At 36.7% G+C, this 22,343-nt stretch overlaps 5 non-coding genes across 5 annotated transcripts; all 5 read left to right on the plus strand.

Moving 5' to 3' along the window:
- Window positions 1-924: 924 nt before the first annotated feature.
- On the plus strand, window positions 925-997 carry TRNAK-UUU (transfer RNA lysine (anticodon UUU)). The gene has a single exon. It is a non-coding gene; the product is annotated as a tRNA-Lys (tRNA).
- Window positions 998-3,022: 2,025 nt separating this feature from the next.
- TRNAK-UUU (transfer RNA lysine (anticodon UUU)) lies at window positions 3,023-3,095 on the plus strand. The gene has a single exon. It is a non-coding gene; the product is annotated as a tRNA-Lys (tRNA).
- A 972-nt stretch (window positions 3,096-4,067) lies between these two features.
- Window positions 4,068-4,140, plus strand: TRNAK-UUU (transfer RNA lysine (anticodon UUU)). Its single transcript has one exon. It is a non-coding gene; the product is annotated as a tRNA-Lys (tRNA).
- Window positions 4,141-7,184: 3,044 nt separating this feature from the next.
- On the plus strand, window positions 7,185-7,257 carry TRNAK-UUU (transfer RNA lysine (anticodon UUU)). Its single transcript has one exon. It is a non-coding gene; the product is annotated as a tRNA-Lys (tRNA).
- A 4,053-nt stretch (window positions 7,258-11,310) lies between these two features.
- TRNAK-UUU (transfer RNA lysine (anticodon UUU)) lies at window positions 11,311-11,383 on the plus strand. Its single transcript has one exon. It is a non-coding gene; the product is annotated as a tRNA-Lys (tRNA).
- Window positions 11,384-22,343: the final 10,960 nt, after the last annotated feature.

Raw genomic sequence — 22,343 nt, forward strand, 5'->3', positions numbered from 1 at the left:
GCTTGAAGATTAGTTGCATGCTTAATGCACTTGTTTGACATGAGAAATAAAATGCTCTTTTACACTAGAGAAAAAAACAAAAAACATGCCTTTTAATATGTCCAAATTCACGACAAATCATTGATTATGTGCTTGGTTTTGGCTTTCAACAGTCATATTGGATGATAATGTTTCTGAGTATGCTTAAATATGGATAGAGACATTTTTTTTGAAAATGTTGCAAAAGTGCACTTAGAAAGAAACTGGATAGCTCAGTCTGTAAAGCACCCATCTTTTAATCTGAGGGTCCATTATTTACGTCATTGCTCAGTTTTGAGGCTTTTTAACCTAGACCTATCATTTAGCTTTGTTTAAATCATTCCTAGCTTTTCAGAAATAAATGTCATGTGGATATGAGGATTAACACTACTTTGGCAATATTATGACTTGTTTTCTGCATTTTTCCCTCTGTAGACTCTATGTCTAACTTTCAGTACTCTTTAAGCTGATGGGTGGAAACTAGCAGCTATGATGTCTCCCATAAAAAACACACAGAATCAGAGTGATTCCTACTTTTTTTTCTTTGCAGCACATTTAGCAGTACCAATATGAAAGTCAAAATTAATCAATACTGAGCTGTGTGAATGTGAATTCAGATTTGGAGTAAACTAAATCAACCGCTTGATAATGCAACTTCACCTGCCTTTAACTGCCCAAATCTGATAGCCGTTCACTGGGCTGAATACTCATCACTCCTCTTCCCCTGTTTCCTATACATAGAGTATAAAAAGAGATGTAACCTGACACCTCATTATGCTGGCAGGCTATGTGCTGGCTTTGGTTTTGTGTATGTACACACATATGAAAAAAATCAACATATCTGAATATACATTTAGATGAATCTGAAGTAAATCTTGAAAAATGTGCTAAGTTTGTTCAGAAGGAGCCTGGGTAGCTCAGTCGGTAGAGCATCAGACTTTTAATCTGAGGGTCCAGGGCTCAAGTCCCTGTTCAGGCATTAAGCTTTTAAATCTCAAAAGATCACTTTGTATTGTTTAAATCTCAGCTTTTGCTTGAAGATTAGTTGCATGCTTAATGCACTTGTTTGACATGAGAAATAAAATGCTCTTTTACAGTAGAGAAAAAAACAAAAAACATGTCTTTGAATATGTCCAAACTCACGACAAATCAATGATTATGTGCTTGGTTTTGGATTTCAACAGTGATATTGGATGATAATTTTTCTGAATATACTTAAATATGGACAGACATTTTTTTTGAAAATGTTGCAAAAGTGCACTTAGAAAGAACCTGGATAGCTCAGTCTGTAAAGCACCCGTGTTTTAATCTGAGGGTCCATTATTTACATCATTGCTTAGTTTTGAGGCTTTTTAACCTAGACCTATCATTTAGCTTTGTTTAAATCATACCTAGCTTTTCAGAAATAAATGTCATGTGGATATGAGGATTAACACTACTTTGGCAATTTTATGACTTGTTTTCTGCATTTTTCCCTCTGTAGACTCTATGTCTAACTTTCAGTACTCTTTAAGCTGATGGGTGGAGACTAGCAGCTATGATGTCTCCCATAAAAAACACACAAAATCAGAGTGATTCCTACTTTTTTTTCTTTGCAGCACATTTACCAGTACCAATATGAAAGTCAAAATTAATCAATACTGAGCTGTGTGAATGTGAATTCAGCTTTGGAGTAAACTAAATCAATCGCTTGATGATGCAACTTCACCTGCCTTTAACTGCCCAAATCTGATAGCCTTTCACTGGGCTGAATACTCATCACTCCTCTTCCCCTGTTTCCTATACATAGAGTATAAAAAGAGATGTAACCTGACACCTCATTATGCTGGCAGACTATGTGCTGGCTTTGGTTTTGGGTATGTACACACATATGAAAAAAATCACCATATCTGAAGATACATTTAGATGAATCGGAAGTAAATCTTGAAAAATGTGCTAATTTTGTTCAGAAGGAGCCTGGATAGCTCAGTCGGTAGAACATCACACTTTTAATCTGAGAGTCCAGGGTTCAAGTCCCTGTTCAGGCATTAAGCTTTTAAATCTGAACAGATCACTTTGTATTGTTTAAATCTCAGCTTGTGCTTGAAGATTAGTTGCATGCTTAATGCACTTGTTTGACATGAGAAATAAAATGCTCTTTTATACTAGAGAAAAAACAAAAAACATGTCTTTGAATATGTCCAAACTCACGACAAATCATTGATTATGTGCTTGGTTTTAACTTTGAACAGTCATATTGAATGATAATTTTTCTGAATACACTTAAATATGGACAGAGACATTTTTTTTGAAAATGTTGCAAAAGTGCCCTTAGAAAGAACCTGGATAGCTCAGTCTGTAAAGCACCCGTCTTTTAATCTGAGGGTCCATTGTTTACATCATTGTTCAGTTTTGAGGCTTTTAAACCTAGACCTATCATTTAGCTTTGTTTAAATCATACCTATCTTTTCAGAAATAAATGTCATGTGGATATGAGGATTAACACTACTTTGGCAATTTTATGACTTGTTTTCTGCATTTTTCCCTCTGTAGACTCTATGTCTAACTTTCAGTACTCTTTAAGCTGATGTGTGGAAACTAGCAGCTTTGATGTCTCCCATAAAAAACACACAGAATCAGAGTGATTCCTACTTTTTTTTTCTTTGCAGCACATTTAGCAGTACCAATATGAAAGTCAAAATTAATCAATACTGAGCTGTGTGAATGTGAATTCAGCTTTGGAGTAAACTAAATCAATCACTTGATGATGTAGCTTCACCTGCCTTTAACCGCCCAAATCTGATAGCCTTTCACTGGGCTGAATACTCATCACTCCTCTTCCCCTTTTTCCTATACGTAGATTATAAAAAGAGATGTAACCTGACACCTCATTATGCTGGCAGACTATGTGCTGGCTTTGGTTTTGGGTATGTACACACATATGAAAAAAATCAACATATCTGAAGATACATTTAGATGAATCGGAAGTAAATCTTGAAAAATGTGCTAAGTTTGCTTGGAAGGAGCCTGGATAGCTCAGTTGGTAGAGCGCCAGACTTTTAATCTGATGGTCCAGGGTTCAAGTCCCTGTTCAGGTGTTCAGACTTTAAATCTTAACAGATCGCTTTGTATTGTTTAAATCTCAGCTTGAAAATTAGTTGCATGCTTAATGCACTTGTTTAACATGAGTAATAAAATGCTCTTTTACACTAGAGAAATAAACAAAAAACATGTCTTTGAATATGTCAAAAGTCATGACAAAACATTGATTATGTGCCTGGTTTTGGCTTTGAACAGTCATATTGAATGTTAATTTTTCTGAGTATACTTAAATATGGACAGAGACATTTTCTTTGAAGATGTTGCAAAAGTGCACTTAGAAAGAAACTGGATAGCTCAGTCAATAAAACACCCGTCTTTTAATCTGAGGATCCATTATTTATGTCATTGTTCAGTTTTTTGAGGCTTTTTAACCTAGACCTATCATTTAGCTTTGTTTAAATCATACCTAGCTTTTCAGAAATAAATGTCATGTGGATATGAGGATTAACACTACTTTGACAATTTTATGACTTGTTGTCTGCATTTTTTCCCTCTGTAAACTCTATGTCTAACTTTCAGTGCTCTTAAAGGTGATCGGTGGAAACAAGCAGCTCTGATGTCTCCCATAAAAAATACACAGAATCAGAGTGATTCCTACTTTTTCTTCTTTGCAGCACATTTAGCAGTACCAATATGAAAGTCAAAATTAATCAATACTGAGCTGTGTGAATGTGAATTCAGCTTTGGAGTAAATAAATCAATCGCTTGATGATGCAGCTTCACCTGCCTTTAACTGCCCAAATCTGATAGCCCTTCACTGGGCTGAATACTCTCCACTCCTCTTCCCCTGTTTCCTATACATAGAGTATAAAAAGAGATGTAACCTGACACCTCATTATGCTGGCAGACTATGTGCTGGCTTTGTTTTGGGTATGTACACACATATGAAAAAAATCAACATATCTGAAGATACATTTAGATGAATCGGAAGTAAATCTTGAAAAATGTGCTAAGCTTGTTCAGAAAGAGCCTGGATAGCTCAGTTGGTAGAGCATCAGATTTTTAATCTGAGGGTACAGGGTTCAAGTCCCTGTTCAGGCATTAAGCTTTTAAATCTCAACAGATCACTTTGTATTGTTTAAATCTCAGCTTGTGCTTGAAGATTAGTTGCATGCTTAATGCACTTGTTAGACATGAGAAATAAAATGCTTTTTTACACTAGAGAAAAAACAAAAAACATGTCTTTGAATATGTCCAAACTCACGACAAATCATTGATTATGATCTTGGTTTTGGCTTTGAACAGTCATATTGAATGATAATATTTCTGAATATACTTAAATATGGACAGAGACATTTTTTTTGAAAATGTTGCAACAGTGCACTTCGAAAGAAAATTGGATAGCTCAGTCAGTAAAGCACCCGTCTTTCAATCTGAGGGTCCATTATTTACATCATTGTTCAGTTTTGAGGCTTTTTAACCTAGACCTATCATTTAGCTTTGTTTAAATCATACCTAGATTTCAGAAATAAATGTCATGTGGATATGAGGATTAACACTTCCTTGGCAATTTTATGACTTGTTTTCTGCATTTTTCCCTCTGTAGACTCTATGTCTAACTTTCAGTACTCTTTAAGCTGATGGGTGGAAACTAGCAGCTATGATGTCTCCCATAAAAAAACACACAGAATCAGAGTGATTCCTACTTTTTTTTCTTTGCAGCACATTTAGCAGTACCAATATGAAAGTCAAAATTAATCAATACTGAGCTGTGTGAATGTGAATTCAGCTTTGGAGTAAACTAAATCAACCGCTTGATGATGCAACTTCACCTGCCTTTAACTGCCCAAATCTGATAGCCTTTCACTGGGCTGAATACTCATCACTCCTCTTCCCCTGTTTCCTATACATAGAGTATAAAAAGAGATGTAACCTGACACCTCATTATGCTGGCAGACTATGTGCTGGCTTTGGTTTTGGGTATGTACACACATATGAAAAAAATCAACATATCTGAAGATACATTTAGATAAATCGTAAGTAAATCTTGAAAAATGTGCTAAGCTTGTTTGGAAGGAGCGTGGCAAGCTCAGTCAGTAGAGCATCAGAATTTTAATCTGAGGGTCCAGGGTTCAAGTCCCTGTTCAGGTGTTAAGTTTTTAAATCTCAACAGATCACTTTGTATTGTTTAAATCTCAGCTTGTGTTTGAAGATTAGTTGCATGCTTAATGCACTTGTTTGACATGAGAAATAAAATGCTCTTTTACACTAGAGAAAAAAACAAAAAATATGTTTTTGAATATGTCCAAACTCATGACAAATCATTGATTATGTGCTTGGTTTTGGCTTTGAACAGTCATATTGGATGATAATTTTTCTGAGTATACTTAAATATGGACAGAGACATTTTTTTTGAAAATGTTGCAAAAGTGCCCTTAGAAAGAACCTGGATAGCTCAGTCTGTAAAGCACCCGTCTTTTAATCTGAGGGTCCATTGTTTACATCATTGTTCAGTTTTGAGGCTTTTAAACCTAGACCTATCATTTAGCTTTGTTTAAATCATACCTAGCTTTTCAGAAATAAATGTCATGTGGATATGAGGAATAACACTACTTTGACAATTTTTTGACTTGTTGTCTGCATTTTTTCCCTCTGTAAACTCTATGTCCAACTTTCAGTGCTCTTTAAGCTGATCGGTGGAAACAAGCAGCTCTGATGTCTCCCATAAAAAACACACAGAATCAGAGTGATTCCTACTTTTTCTTCTTTGCAGCACATTTAGCATTGCCAATATGAAAGTCAAAATTAATCAATACTGAGCTGTGTGAATGTGAATTCAGCTTTGGAGTAAATAAATCAATCGCTTGATGATGCAGCTTCACCTGCCTTTAACTGCCCAAATCTGATAGCCTTTCACTGAGCTGAATACTCATCACTCCTCTTCCCCTGTTTCCTATACATAGAGTATAAAAAGAGATGTAACCTGACACCTCATTATGCTGGCAGACTATGTGCTGGCTTTGGTTTTGGGTATGTACACACATATGAAAAAAATCAACATATCTGAATATACATTTAGATGAATCAGAAGTAAATCTTGAAAAATGTGCTAATTTTGTTCGGAAGGAGCCTGGATAGCTCAGTCGGTAGAGCATCAGACATTAAGGCATTAAGTTTTTAAATCTCAACAGATCACTTTGTATTGTTTAAATCTCAGCTTGTGCTTGAAGATTAGTTGCATGCTTAATGCACTTGTTTGACATGAGAAATAAAATGCTCTTTTACACTAGAGAAGAAACAAAAACATGTCTTTGAATATGTCCAAACTCACGACAAATCATTGATTATGTGCTTGGTTTTGGCTTTGAACAGACATATTGAATGACAATTTTTCTGAATATACTTAAATATGAACAGAGACATTTTTTTTAAAATGTTGCAACAGTGCACTTAGAAAGAAAATTGGATAGCTTAGTCAGTAAAGCACCCGTCTTTCAATCTGAGGGTCCATTATTTACGTCATTGTTCAGTTTTGAGGCTTTTTAACCTAGACCTATCATTTAGCTTTGTTTAAATCATACCTAGCTTTTCAGAAATAAATGTCATGTGGATATGAGGGTTAACACTACTTTGGCAATTTTATGACTTGTTTTCTGCATTTTTCCCTCTGTAGACTCTATGTCTAACTTTCAGTACTCTTTAAGCTGATGGGTGGAAACTAGCAGCTATGATGTCTCCCATAAAAAAACACACAAAATCAGAGTGATTCCTACTTTTTTTTCTTTGCAGCACATTTAGCAGTACCAATATGAAAGTCAAAATTAATCAATACTGAGCTGTGTGAATGTGAATTCAGCTTTGGAGTAAACTAAATCAACCGCTTGATGATGCAACTTCACCTGCCTTTAACTGCCCAAATCTGATAGCCCTTCACTGGGCTGAATACTTTCCACTCCTCTTCCCCTGTTTCCTATACATAGAGTATAAAAAGAGATGTAACCTGACACCTTATTATGCTGGCAGACTATGTGCTGGCTTTGGTTTTGGGTATGTACACACATATGAAAAAAATCAACATATCTGAAGATACATTTAGATGAATCGGAAGTAAATCTTGAAAAATGTGCTAAGATTGCTTGGAAGGAGCCTGGATAGCTCAGTCGGTAGAGCATCAGACTTTTAATCTGATGGTCCAGGGTTTAAGTCCCTGTTCAGGTGTCAAGTTTTTAAATCTCAACAGATCACTTTGTATTGTTTAAATCTCAGCTTGAAAATTAGTTGCATGCTTAATGCTCTTGTTTAACATGAGAAATAAAATGCTCTTTTACACTAGAGAAAAAAACAAAAAACATGTCTTTGAATATGTCCAAAGTCACGACAAAACATGGATTATGTGCCTGGTTTTGGCTTTGAACAGTCATATTGAATGTTAATTTTTCTGAGTATACTTAAATATGGACAGAGACATTTTTTTTGAAAATGTTGCAAAAGTGCACTTAGAAAGTACCTGGATAGCTCAGTCAATAAAGCACCCGTCTTTTAATCTGAGGATCCATTATTTATGTCATTGTTCAGTTTTGAGGCTTTTTAACCTAGACCTATCATTTAGCTTTGTTTAAATCATACCTAGCTTTTTAGAAATAAATGTCATGTGGATATGAGGAATAACACTACTTTGACAATTTTATGACTTGTTGTCTGCATTTTTTCCCTCTGTAAACTCTATGTCCAACTTTCAATGCTCTTTAAGCTGATCGGTGGAAACAAGCAGCTCTGATGTCTCCCATAAAAAACACACAGAATCAGAGTGATTCCTACTTTTTATTCTTTGCAGCACATTTAGCAGTACCAATATGAAAGTCAAAATTAATCAATACTGAGCTGTGTGAATGTGAATTCAGCTTTGGATTAAATAAATCAATCGCTTGATGATGCAGCTTCACCTGCCTTTAACTGCCCGAATCTGATAGCCTTTCACTGAATTGAATACTCATCACTCCTCTTCCCCTGTTTCCTATACATAGAGTATAAAAAGAGATGTAACTTGACACCTCATTATGCTGGCAGACTATGTGCTGGCTTTGGTTTTGGGTATGTACACACATATGAAAAAAATCACCATATCTGAAGATACATTTAGATGAATCAGAAGTAAATCATGAAAAATGTGCTAATTTTGTTCGGAAGTAGCCTGGATAGCTCAGTCGGTAGAGCATCAGACATTAAGGCATTAAGTTTTTAAATCTCAACAGATCACTTTGTGTTGTTTAAATCTCAGCTTGTGCTTGAAGATTAGTTGCATGATTAATGCAGTTGTTTGACATGAGAAATAAAATGCTCTTTTACACTAGAGAAAAAACAAAAAACATGTCTTTGAATATGTCCAAACTCACGACAAATCATTGATTATGTGATTGGTTTTGGCTTTGAACAGACATATTGAATGACAATTTTTCTGAATATACTTAAATATGGACAGAGACATTTTTTTTTTAAATGTTGCAACAGTGCACTTAGAAAGAAAATTGGATAGCTTAGTCAGTAAAGCACCCGTCTTTCAATCTGAGGGTCCATTATTTACGTCATTGTTCAGTTTTGAGGCTTTTTAACCTAGACCTATCATTTAGCTTTGTTTAAATCATACCTAGCTTTTCAGAAATAAATGTAATGTGGATATGAGGATTAACACTACTTTGGCAATTTTATGACTTGTTTTCTGCATTTTTCCCTCTGTAGACTCTATGTCTAACTTTCAGTACTCTTTAAGCTGATGGGTGGAAACTAGCAGCTATGATGTCTCCCATAAAAAAACACACAGAATCAGAGTGATTCCTACTTTTTTTTCTTTGCAGCACATTTAGCAGTACCAATATGAAAGTCAAAATTAATCAATACTGAGCTGTGTGAATGTGAATTCAGCTTTGGAGTAAACTAAATCAACCGCTTGATGATGCAACTTCACCTGCCTTTAACTGCCCAAATCTGATAGCCCTTCACTGGGCTGAATACTCTCCACTCCTCTTCCCCTGTTTCCTATACATAGAGTATAAAAAGAGATGTAACCTGACATCTCATTATGCTGGCAGACTATGTGCTGGCTTTGGTTTTGGGTATGTACACACATATGAAAAAAATCAACATATCTGAAGATACATTTAGATGAATCGGAAGTAAATCTTGAAAAATGTGCTAAGTTTGCTTTGAAGGAGCCTGGATAGCTCTGTCGGTAGAGCATCAGACTTTTAATATGATGGTCCAGGTTTCAAGTCCCTGTTCAGGTGTTCAGTTTTTAAATCTCAACAGATCACTTTGTATTGTTTAAATCTCAGCTTGAAAATTAGTTGCATGCTTAATGCACTTGTTTAACATGAGAAATAAAATGCTCTTTTACACTAGAGAAAAAAACAAAAAACATGTCTTTGAATATGTCCAAAGTCACGACAAAACATTGATTATGTGCCTGGTTTTGGCTTTGAACAGTCATATTGAATGTTAATTTTTCTGAGTATACTTAAATATGGACAGAGACATTTTTTTTGAAAATGTTGCAAAAGTGCACTTAGAAAGAACCTGGATAGCTCAGTCAATAAAGCACCCGTCTTTTAATCTGAGGATCTATTATTTATGTCATTGTTCAGTTTTGAGGCTTTTTAACCTAGACCTATCATTTAGCTTTGTTTAAATCATACCTAGCTTTTCAGAAATAAATGTCATGTGGATATGAGGATTAACACTACTTTGACAATTTTATGACTTGTTGTCTGCATTTTTTCCCTCTGTAAACTCTATGTCCAACTTTCAGTGCTCTTTAAGCTGATCGGTGGAAACAAGCAGCTCTGATGTCTCCCATAAAAAACACACAGAATCAGAGTGATTCCTACATTTTCTTTTTTGCAGCACATTTAGCAGTACCAATATGAAAGTCAAAATTAATCAATACTGAGCTGTGTGAATGTGAATTCAGCTTTGGATTAAATAAATCAATCGCTTGATGATGCAGCTTCACCTGCCTTTAACTGACCAAATCTGATAGCCTTTCACTGAGCTGAATACTCATCACTCCTCTTCCCCTGTTTCCTATACATAGAGTATAAAAAGAGATGTAACCTGACACCTCATTATGCTGGCAGACTATGTGCTGGCTTTGGTTTTGGGTATGTACACACATATGAAAAAAATCAACATATCTGAATATACATTTAGATGAATCAGAAGTAAATCTTGAAAAATGTGCTAATTTTGTTCGGAAGGAGCCTGGATAGCTCAGTCGGTAGAGCATCAGACATTAAGGCATTAAGTTTTTAAATCTCAACAGATCACTTTGTATTGTTTAAATCTCAGCTTGTGCTTGAAGATTAGTTGCATGCTTAATGCACTTGTTTGACATGAGAAATAAAATGCTCTTTTACACTAGACAAAAAAACAAAAAACATGTCTTTGAGTATGTTTAAACTTACGACAAATCATTGGTTATGTGCTTGGTTTTGGGTTTGAACAGTCATATTGAATGATAATTTTTCTGAGTATACTTAAATATGGACAGAGACATTTTTTTTGAAAATGTTGCAAAAGTGCACTTAGAAAGAACCTGGATAGGTCAGTCAGTAAAGCACCCGTCTTTTAATCTGAGGGTCCATTATTTACATCATTGTTCAGTTTTGAGCCTTTTCAACCTAGACCTATCATTTAGAATTGTTTAAATCATACCTAGCTTTTCAGAAATAAATGTCATGTGGATATGAGGATTAACACTACTTTGGCAATTTTATGACTTGTTTTCTGCATTTTTCCCTCTGTAGACTCTATGTCTAACTTTCAGTACTCTTTAAGCTGATGGGTGGAAACTAGCAGCTATGATGTCTCCCATAAAAAAACACACAGAATCAGAGTGATTCCTACTTTTTTTTCTTTGCAGCACATTTAGCAGTACCAATATGAAAGTCAAAATTAATCAATACTGAGCTGTGTGAATGTCAATTCAGCTTTGGAGTAAACTAAATCAACCACTTGATGATGCAACTTCACCTGCCTTTAACTGCCGAAATCTGATAGCCCTTCACTGGGCTGAATACTCTCCACTCCTCTTCCCCTGTTTCCTATACATAGAGTATAAAAAGAGATGTAACCTGACACCTCATTATGCTGGCAGACTATGTGCTGGCTTTGGTTTTGGGTATGTACACACATATGAAAAAAATCAACATATCTGAAGATACATTTAGATGAATCGGAAGTAAATCTTGAAAAATGTGCTAAGTTTGCTTTGAAGGAGCCTGGATAGCTCAGTCGGTAGAGCATCAGAATTTTAATCTGATGGTCCAGGTTTCAAGTCCCTGTTCAGGTGTTCAGTTTTTAAATCTCAACAGATCACTTTGTATTGTTTAAATCTCAGCTTGAAAATTAGTTACATGCTTAATGCACTTGTTTAACATGAGAAATAAAATGCTCTTTTACACTAGAGAAAAAAACAAAAAACATGTCTTTGAATATGTCCAAAGTCACTACAAATCATTGATTATGTGTCTGGTTTTGGCTTTGAACAGTCATATTGAATGTTAATTTTTCTGAGTATACTTAAATATGGACAGAGACATTTTTTTTGAAAATGTTGCAAAAGTGCACTTAGAAAGAACCTGGATAGCTCAGTCAATAAAGCACCCGTCTTTTAATCTGAGGATCCATTATTTATGTCATTGTTCAGTTTTGAGGCTTTTTAACCTAGACCTATCATTTAGCTTTGTTTAAATCATACCTAGCTTTTCAGAAATAAATGTCATGTGGATATGAGGATTAACACTACTTTGACAATTTTATGACTTGTTGTCTGCATTTTTTCCCTCTGTAAACTCTATGTCCATCTTTCAGTGCTCTTTAAGCTGATCGGTGGAAACAAGCAGCTCTGATGTCTCCCATAAAAAACACACAGAATCAGAGTGATTCCTACATTTTCTTCTTTGCAGCACATTTAGCAGTACCAATATGAAAGTCAAAATTAATCAATACTGAGCTGTGTGAATGTGAATTCAGCTTTGGATTAAATAAATCAATCGCTTGATGATGCAGCTTCACCTGCCTTTAACTGCCCAAATCTGATAGCCTTTCACTGAGCTGAATACTCATCACTCCTCTTCCCCTGTTTCCTATACATAGAGTATAAAAAGAGATGTAACCTGACACCTCATTATGCTGGCAGACTATGTGCTGGCTTTGGTTTTGCGTGTGTTCACACATATGAAAAAAATCACCATATCTGAAGATACATTTAGATGAATCGGAAGTAAATCTTGAAAAATGTGCTAATTTTGTTCAGAAGGAGCCTGGATAGCTCATTCGGTAGAGCATCAGACATTAAGGCATTAAGTTTTTAAATCTCAACAGATCACTTTGTATTGTTTAAATCTCAGCTTGTGCTTGAAGATTAGTTGCATGCTTAATGCACTTGTTTGACATGAGAAACAAAAATGCTCTTTTACACTAGAGAAAAAACAAAAAACATGTCTTTGAATATGTCCAAACTCACGAAAAATAATTCATTATGTGCTTGGTTTTGGCTTTGAACAGAAATATTGAATGATAATTTTTCTGAATATACTTAAATATGGACAGAGACATTTTTTTTTAAAATGTTGCAACAGTGCACTTAGAAAGAAAATTGGATAGCTTAGTCAGTAAAGCACCCGTCTTTCAATCTGAGGGTCCGTTATTTACGTCATTGTTCAGTTTTAAGGCTTTTTTACCTAGACCTATCATTTAGCTTTGTTTAAACCATACCTAGCTTTTCAGAAATAAATGTCATGTGGATATGAGGATTAACACTACTTTGGCAATTTTATGACTTGTTTTCTGCATTTTTCCCTCTGTAGACTCTATGTCTAACTTTCAGTACTCTTTAAGCTGATGGGTGGAAACTAGCAGCTTTGATGTCTCCCATAAAAAAACACACAGAATCAGAGTGATTCCTACTTTTTTTTCTTTGCAGCACATTTAGCAGTACCAATATGAAAGTCAAAATTAATCAATACTGAGCTGTGTGAATGTGAATTCAGCTTTGGAGTAAACTAAATCAACCGCTTGATGATGCAACTTCACCTGCCTTTAACTGCCCAAATCTGATAGCCCTTCACTGGGCTGAATACTCTCCACTCCTCTTCCCCTGTTTCCTATACATAGAGTATAAAAAGAGATGTAACCTGACACCTCATTATGCTGGCAGACTATGTGCTGGCTTTGGTTTTGGGTATGTACACACATATGAAAAAAATCAACAAATCTGAAGATACATTTAGATGAATCGGAAGTAAATATTGAAAAATGTGCTAAGTTTGCTCAGAAGGAGCCTGGATAGCTCCTTCCGTAGAGCATCAGACTCTTAATCTGATGGTCCAGGGTTCAAGTCCCTGTTCATGTGTTCAGTTTTTAAATCTCAACAGATCACTTTGTATTGTTTAAATCTCAGCTTGAAAATTAGTTGCATGCTTAATGCACTTGTTTAACATGAGAAATAAAATGTTCTTTTACACTAGAGAAAAAAACAAAAAACCTGTCTTTGAATATGTCCAAAGTCACGACAAAACATTGATTATGTGCCTGGTTTTGGCTTTGAACAGTCATATTGAATGTTAATTTTTCTGAGTATACTTAAATATGGACAGAGACATTTTTTTTGAAAATGTTGCAAAAGTGCACTTAGAAAGAACCTGGATAGCTCAGTCAATAAAGCACCCGTCTTTTAATCTGAGGATCCATTATTTATGTCATTGTTCAGTTTTGAGGCTTTTTAACCTAGACCTATCATTTAGCTTTGTTTAAATCATACCTAGCTTTTCAGAAATAAATGTCATGTGAATATGAGGATTAACACTACTTTGACAATTTTATGACTTGTTGTCTGCATTTTTTCCCTCTGTAAACTCTATGTCCAACTTTCAGTGCTCTTTAAGCTGATCAGTGGAAACAAGCAGCTCTGATGTCTCCCATAAAAAAACACACAGAATCAGAATGATTCCTACTTTTTTTTCTTTGCAGCACATTTAGCAGTACCAATATCAAAGTCAAAATTAATCAATACTGAACTGTGTGAATATGAATTCAGCTTTGGAGTAAACTAAATCAACCGCTTGATGATGCAACTTCACCTGCCTTTAACTGCCCAAATCTGATAGCCTTTCACGGGGCTGAATACTCATCACTCCTCTTCCCCTGTTTCCTCTACATAGAGTATGAAAAGAGATGTAACCTGACACCTCATTATGCTGGCAGACTACATGCTGGCTTTTGTTTTGGGTATGTACACACATATGAAAAAATTCAAAATATCTGAAGATACATTTAGATGAATCAGAATTAAATCTTGAAAAATGTGCTACACTTGTTTGGAAGCTTCCTGGATAGCTCAGTTGGTAGAGCATCAGTGTTTTAATCTGAGTGTCCAGGGTTCAAGTCCCTGGTCAGACTTTATATTTTTAAACCTCAACAGTACACTTTGTATTGTTTAAATCTCAGCTTGTGCTTGAAGATTAGTTGCATGCTTAATGCACTTGTTTGACATGAGAAATAAAATGCTCTTTTACACTAGACAAAAAAACAAAAAACATGTCTTTGAGTATGTTGAAACTCACGACAAATCATTGGTTATGTGCTTGGTTTTGGGTTTGAACAGTCATATTGAATGATAATTTTTCTGAGTATACTTAAATATGGACAGAGACATTTTTTTTGAAAATGTTGCAAAAGTGCACTTAGAAAGAACCTGGATAGGTCAGTCAGTAAAGCACCCATCTTTTAATCTGAGGGTCCATTATTTACGTCATTGTTCAGTTTTGAGCCTTTTCAACCTAGACCTATCATTTAGAATTGTTTAAATCATACCTAGCTTTTCAGAAATAAATGTCATGTGGATATGAGGATTAACACTTCCTTGGCAATTTTATGACTTGTTTTCTGCATTTTTCCCTCTGTAGACTCTATGTCTAACTTTCAGTACTCTTTAAGCTGATGGGTGGAAACTAGTAGCTATGATGTCTCCCATAAAAAACTCACAGAATCAGAGTGATTCCTACTTTTTTTTCTTTGCAGCACATTTAGCAGTACCAATATGAAAGTCAAAATTAATCAATACTGAGCAGTGTGAATGTGAATTCAGCTTTGGAGTAAACTAAATCAATCGCTTTATGATGCAGCTTCACCTGCCTTTAACTGCCAAATCTGATAGCCTTTCACTGGGCTGAATACTCATCACTCCTATTCCCCTGTTTCCTATACATAGAGTATAAAAAGAGATGTAACCTGACACCTCATTATGCTGGCAGACTATGTGCTGGCTTTGCTTGTGGGTATATACACACATATGAAAAAAATCAACATATCTGAAGATACATTTAGATGAATCGGAAGTAAATCTTGAAAAATGTGCTACGCTTGTTTGGAAGGATCCTGGATAGCTCAGTTGGTAGAGCATCAGACTTTTAATCTGAGGGTCCAGGGTTCAAGTTCCTGTGCAAGCTTCAAATTTTTATATCTCAACAGATCACTTTGTATTGTTTAAATCTCAGCTTGTGCTTGAAGATTAGTTGCATGCTTAATGCACTTGTTTGACATGAGAAATAAAATGCTCTTTTACACTAGAGAAAAAAACAAAAAACATGTCTTTGAGTATGTTTAAACTCACGACAAATCATTGATTATGTGCTTGGTTTTGGCTTTGAACAGTCATATTGAATGATAATTTTTCTGAGTATACTTAAATATGGACAGAGACATTTTTTTTGAAAATGTTGCAAAAGTGCACTTAGAAAGAACTTGGATAGCTCAGTCAGTAAAGCTCCCATCTTTTAATCTGAGGGTCCATTATTTACGTCATTGTTCAGTTTTGAGGCTTTTTAACCTAGACCTATCATTTAGCCTTGTTTAAATCATACCTAGCTTTTCAGAAATAAATGTCATGTGAATATGAGGATTAACACTGCGTTGGCAATTTTATGACTTGTTTTCTGCATTTTTCCCTCTGTAGACTCTATGTCTAACTTTCAGTACTCTTTAAGCTGATGGGTGGAAACTAGCAGCTATGACGTCTCCCATAAAAACACACAGAATCAGAGTGATTCCTACTTTTTTTTCTTTGTAGCACATTTATCAGTAACAATATGAAAGTCAAAATTAATCAATACTGAGCTGTGTGAATGTGAATTCAGCTTTGGAGTAAACTAAATCAATCACTTGATGATGCAGCTTCACCTGCCTTTAATTGCCCAAATCTGATAGCCTTTCACTGGGCTGAATGCTCATCACTCCTCTTCCCCTGTTTCCTATACATAGAGTATAATAAGAGATGTAACCTGACACCTCATTATGCTGGAACACTATGTGCTGGCTTTAGTTTTGGGTATGTACACACATATGAAAAAAATCAACATATCTGAAGATACATTTAGATGAATCGGAAGTAAATCTTGAAAAATGTGCCACGTTTGTTTGGAAGGAGCGTGGATATCTCAGTCGGTAGAGCATCAGACTTTTAATCTTAGTGTCCAGGGTTCAAGTACCTGTTCAGGCGTTAAGTTTCTAAATCTCAACAGATCACTTTGTATTGTTTAAATCTCAGCTTGTGCTTGAAGACTAGTTGCATGCTTAATGCACTTGTTTGATATGAAAAATAAAATGGTCTTTTACACTAGAGAAAAAAACAAAAAACATGTCTTTGAATATGTCCAAACTCACAACAAATCATTGATTATGTGCTTGGTTTTGGTTTTGAACAGTCATATTGAATGATAATTTTTCTGAGTATACTTAAATATGGACAGAGACATTTGTTTTGAAAATGTTGCAGAAGTGCACTTAGAAAGAACCTGGATAGCTCAGTCAGTAAAGCACCCATCTTTTAATCTGAGGGTCCATTATTTACGTCATTGTTCAGTTTTGAGGATTTTTAACCTAGACCTATCATTTAGCTTTGTTTAAATCATACCTAGCTTTTCAGAAATAAATGTCATGTGGATATGAGGATTAACACTAGAGATGAGCGGTGTTCGACTAGAACTGTTCGCCAATCTCAAATTCGAGCTGTTTTGGGCGGTGTTCGAGTTGTTCAACGAACCCGAACGATTTGCAAAAAATTCGGCTGTTCGAGGTTATGTTCGATAACTGTTCGTGCACCAAAAGCGTGTCCTGCATGTCTGGTGCTATTTAGAGCACCAATCATGCAGGGATTGTCTGCCACTCACTGTAATGCCACAGCCATGGTGGTTGTGGCATTACAGTGATTGACCAAATCGATGGGAACAGTGCCAACAGTGAAACATGAAAAGCCGGCAATTCAGCAGCGGCATACACCGGTACCCGACAATTTAGAACCGAAAGAATAGAGCTTCACACATAGATTAGATAGATAGAAACATGTCAGTCACATATATATGAAGTACAGTGACAGTGTTGGTTACTGTACTTGTCATATAGCGTAAAGGATTTATCAAAAAAAATAATAGTGTTTTCATGCACCGTCTCTTTAAAAAAGCCGGCCGGCAATTCAGCAGCGGTACCCGACAATTTAGAATAGAAGGAATAGAGAATCACACATAGATTAGATAGATAGAAACATGTCAGTCACATATATATGAAGTACAGTGACAGTGTTGATTACTGTACTTGTCATTTAGTGTAAAGGATCTATCAAAAAAATAATAGTGTTTTCATGCACCGTCTCTTTAAAAAAGCCGGCCGGCAATTCAGCATCTGTACCCAACAATTTAGAATAGAAGGAATAGAGAATCACACATAGATTAGATAGAAAGAAACATGTCAGTCACATATATATGAAGCACAGTGACAGTGTTGCTTACTGTACTTGTCATTTAGTGTAAAGGATTTATTAAAAAAAATAATAGTGTTTTCATGCACCGTCTCTTTAAGAAAGCCGGCCGGCAATTCAGCATCTGTACCCGACAATTTATAACAGACAGAATAGAGCTTCACACATAGATTAGATAGATAGAAACATGTCAGTCACATATATATGAAGTACAGTGATAGTGTTGGTTACTGTACTTGTCATTTAGTATTAAAATAAAGGATTTATAAATAAAAAAATTGGCGTGGGGTTCCCCTTAATTTTAGGCTCTAGCGGAGGTTAATCAGACAGCTGGGGCAGATGTTTGAAGCCTTGGAAGGGGGTAATACCCACGGAGCTTCCCAGGCTACTAATATCAGCCCCCAGCTGAATACATAGCCTTTACTAGCTATTAAAATGGGGGACCCCCCCAAAAAATGACGTGGGGTCCCCCCTAATTTAATAGCTAGCAAAGGCTAGGCAGGCAGCTGGGGGCTGATATTCATAGCCCAGGAAGGGAGCCATGAATATTGGCCCTCTCCCAGGTTAGAAATACCAGCCGTCAGCCGCCCCAGAAATGGCGCATTCATAGGATGAGCCAATTCTGGCACTTAGCCTCGCTCTTCCACGCTGCCCTGGTGCGGTGGCAGGGGGTAATAGGGCTGGGGTTGATGTCAGCTTATAATGCCAGCTGACATCAAGCCCAGGTTAGTAATGGAGAGGCGTCTATAAGACACCCCCATTACTAACCCCATAGTCAAAGTTAAAAAAAACACAAACACCCAGAATAAAGTCCTTTAATTGAAATAAAGACACAATTCTTTATTGTTCTAAATTAAACCATACTTACCGTCGCGCCCATTCCAGCTGAAGCCAACGATCTCCTGTAATAAAAATAAAATAATAAAGCAATCTCATCCTTACCTTTCCATGGTTCCCATGACAGCTTCAGCTCTGCTACATCGAGATGACAGGCTGGACCGCAGCAGAACGCCGCCATCCAGCCTGTCATCCCGCAGACACTGAGAAGAGCAGGCTTGCTTGCGCTCCACATTGTCTCTCTGTGACGGCATAAAGATGAGCCGAGGTCATGTCCAATGAACTCGGCTCACCTCATGCACGTCACTGACAGCGTGGGAAAATTCTCACGCTGAAGTGCTGAGTGCAGGAGAATTCTCCCACGCTGTCAGTGACGTGCATGAGGTGAGCTCATGTCCAATGAACTCAGCTCACCTCATGCACCTCACTGACAGCGTGGGAAAATTCTCCTGCACTCAGCGCTTCAGCGTGAGAATTCTCCCACGCTGTAAGTGACGTGCATGAGGTGAGCCGAGTTCATTGGACATGACCTCCGCTCATCTTTATGCCGTCACAGAGAGACAATGTGGAGCGCAAGCAAGCCTGCTCTTCTCAGTGTCTGCGGGATGACAGGCTGGATGGCGGCGTTCTGCTGCGGTCCAGCCTGTCATCTCGATGTAGCAGAGCTGAAGCTGTCGTGGGAACCATGGAAAGGTAAGGATGAGATTGCTTTATTATTTTATTTTTATTACAGGAGATCGTTGGCTTCAGCTGGAATGGGCGCGACGGTAAGTATGGTTTAATTTAGAACAATAAAGAATTGTGTCTTTATTTCAATTAAAGGACTTTATTCTGGGTGTTTGTGTTTTTTTTAACTTTGACTATGGGGTTAGTAATGGGGGTGTCTTATAGACGCCTCTCCATTACTAACCTGGGCTTGATGTCAGCTGGCATTATAAGCTGACATCAACCCCAGCCCTATTACCCCCTGCCACCGCACCAGGGCAGCGTGGAAGAGCGAGGCTAAGTGCCAGAATTGGCTCATCCTATGAATGCGCCATTTCTGGGGCGGCTGACGGCTGGTGTTTCTAACCTGGGAGGGGGCCAATATTCATGGCTCCCTTCCTGGGCTATTAATATCAGCCCCCAGCTGCCTGCCTAGCCTTTGCTAGCTATTAAATTAGGGGGGACCCCACGTCATTTTTTGGGGGGGTCCCCCATTTTAATAGCTAGTAAAGGCTATGTATTCAGCTGGGGGCTGATATTAGTAGCCTGGGAAGCTCCGTGGGTATTACCCCCTTCCAAGGCTTCAAACATCTGCCCCAGCTGTCTGATTAACCTCCGCTAGAGCCTAAAATTAAGGGGAACCCCACGCCAATTTTTTTATTAATAAATCCTTTATTTTAATACTAAATGACAAGTACAGTAACCAACACTATCACTGTACTTCATATATATGTGACTGACATGTTTCTATCTATCTAATCTATGTGTGAAGCTCTATTCTGTCTGTTATAAATTGTCGGGTACAGATGCTGAATTGCCGGCCGGCTTTCTTAAAGAGACGGTGCATGAAAACACTATTATTTTTTTTAATAAATCCTTTACACTAAATGACAAGTACAGTAAGCAACACTGTCACTGTGCTTCATATATATGTGACTGACATGTTTCTATCTATCTAATCTATGTGTGATTCTCTCTTCCTTCTATTCTAAATTGTTGGGTACAGATGCTGAATTGCCGGCCGGCTTTTTTAAAGAGACGGTGCATGAAAACACTATTATTTTTTTGATAGATCCTTTACACTAAATGACAAGTACAGTAATCAACACTGTCACTGTACTTCATATATATGTGACTGACATGTTTCTATCTATCTAATCTATGTGTGATTCTCTATTCCTTCTATTCTAAATTGTCAGGTACCGCTGCTGAATTGCCGGCCGGCTTTTTTAAAGAGACGGTGCATGAAAACACTATTATTTTTTTTGATAAATCCTTTACGCTATATGACAAGTACAGTAACCAACACTGTCACTGTACTTCATATATATGTGACTGACATGTTTCTATCTATCTAATCTATGTGTGAAGCTCTATTCTTTCGGTTCTAAATTGTCGGGTACCGGTGTATGCCGCTGCTGAATTGCCGGCTTTTCATGTTTCACTGTTGGCACTGTTCCCATCGATTTGGGCAATCACTGTAATGCCACAACCACCATGGCTGTGGCATTACAGTGAGTGGCAGACAATCCCTGCATGATTGGTGCTCTAAATAGCACCAGACATGCAGGACACGCTTTTGGTGCACGAACAGTTATCGAACATAACCTCGAACAGCCGAATTTTTTGCAAATCGTTCGGGTTCGTCGAACAACTCGAACACCGCCCAAAACAGCTCGAATTTGAGATGGGCGAACAGTTCTAGTCGAACACCGCTCATCTCTAGTGTTAATCCTCATATCCACATGACATTTATTTCTGAAAAGCTAGGTATGATTTAAACAAAGCTAAATGATAGGTCTAGGTTAAAAAGCCTCAAAACTGAACAATGACGTAAATAATGGACCCTCAGATTAAAAGATGGGTGCTTTACTGACTGAGCTATCCAGGTTCTTTCTAAGTGCACTTCTGCAACATTTTCAAAACAAATGTCTCTGTCCATATTTAAGTATACTCAGAAAAATTATCATTCAATATGACTGTTCAAACCCAAAACCAAGCACATAATCAATGATTTGTTGTGAGTTTGGACATATTCAAAGACATGTTTTTTTTTTTTTTCTCTAGTGTAAAAGACCATTTTATTTTTCATATCAAACAAGTGCATTAAGCATGCAACTAGTCTTCAAGCACAAGCTGAGATTTAAACAATACAAAGTGATCTGTTGAGATTTAGAAACTTAACGCCTGAACAGGTACTTGAACCCTGGACACTAAGATTAAAAGTCTGATGCTCTACCGACTGAGATATCCACGCTCCTTCCAAACAAACTTGGCACATTTTTCAAGATTTACTTCTGATTCATCTAAATGTATCTTCAGATATGTTGATTTTTTTCATATGTGTGTACATACCAAAAACTAAAGCCAGCACATAGTGTTCCAGCATAATGAGGTGTCAGGTTACATCTCTTATTATACTCTATGTATAGGAAACAGGGGAAGAGGAGTGATGAGTATTCAGCCCAGTGAAAGGCTATCAGATTTGGGCAATTAAAGGCAGGTGAAGCTGCATCATCAAGCGATTGATTTAGTTTACTCCAAAGCTGAATTCACATTCACACAGCTCAGTATTGATTAATTTTGACTTTCATATTGTTACTGATAAATGTGCTACAAAGAAAAAAAAGTAGGAATCACTCTGATTCTGTGTGTTTTTATGGGAGACGTCATAGCTGCTAGTTTCCACCCATCAGCTTAAAGAGTACTGAAAGTTAGACATAGAGTCTACAGAGGGAAAAATGCAGAAAACAAGTCATAAAATTGCCAACGCAGTGTTAATCCTCATATTCACATGAAATTTATTTCTGAAAAGCTAGGTATGATTTAAACAAGGCTAAATGATAGGTCTAGGTTAAAAAGCCTCAAAACTGAACAATGACGTAAATAATGGACCCTCAGATTAAAAGATGGGAGCTTTACTGACTGAGCTATCCAAGTTCTTTCTAAGTGCACT

This window comes from Phyllobates terribilis, unplaced genomic scaffold, assembly GCF_046119375.1.
Source record: "Phyllobates terribilis strain yellow unplaced genomic scaffold, ASM4611937v1 Scaffold_1__5_contigs__length_1240528914, whole genome shotgun sequence".
Classification (NCBI taxonomy): Eukaryota; Metazoa; Chordata; class Amphibia; order Anura; family Dendrobatidae; genus Phyllobates; species Phyllobates terribilis.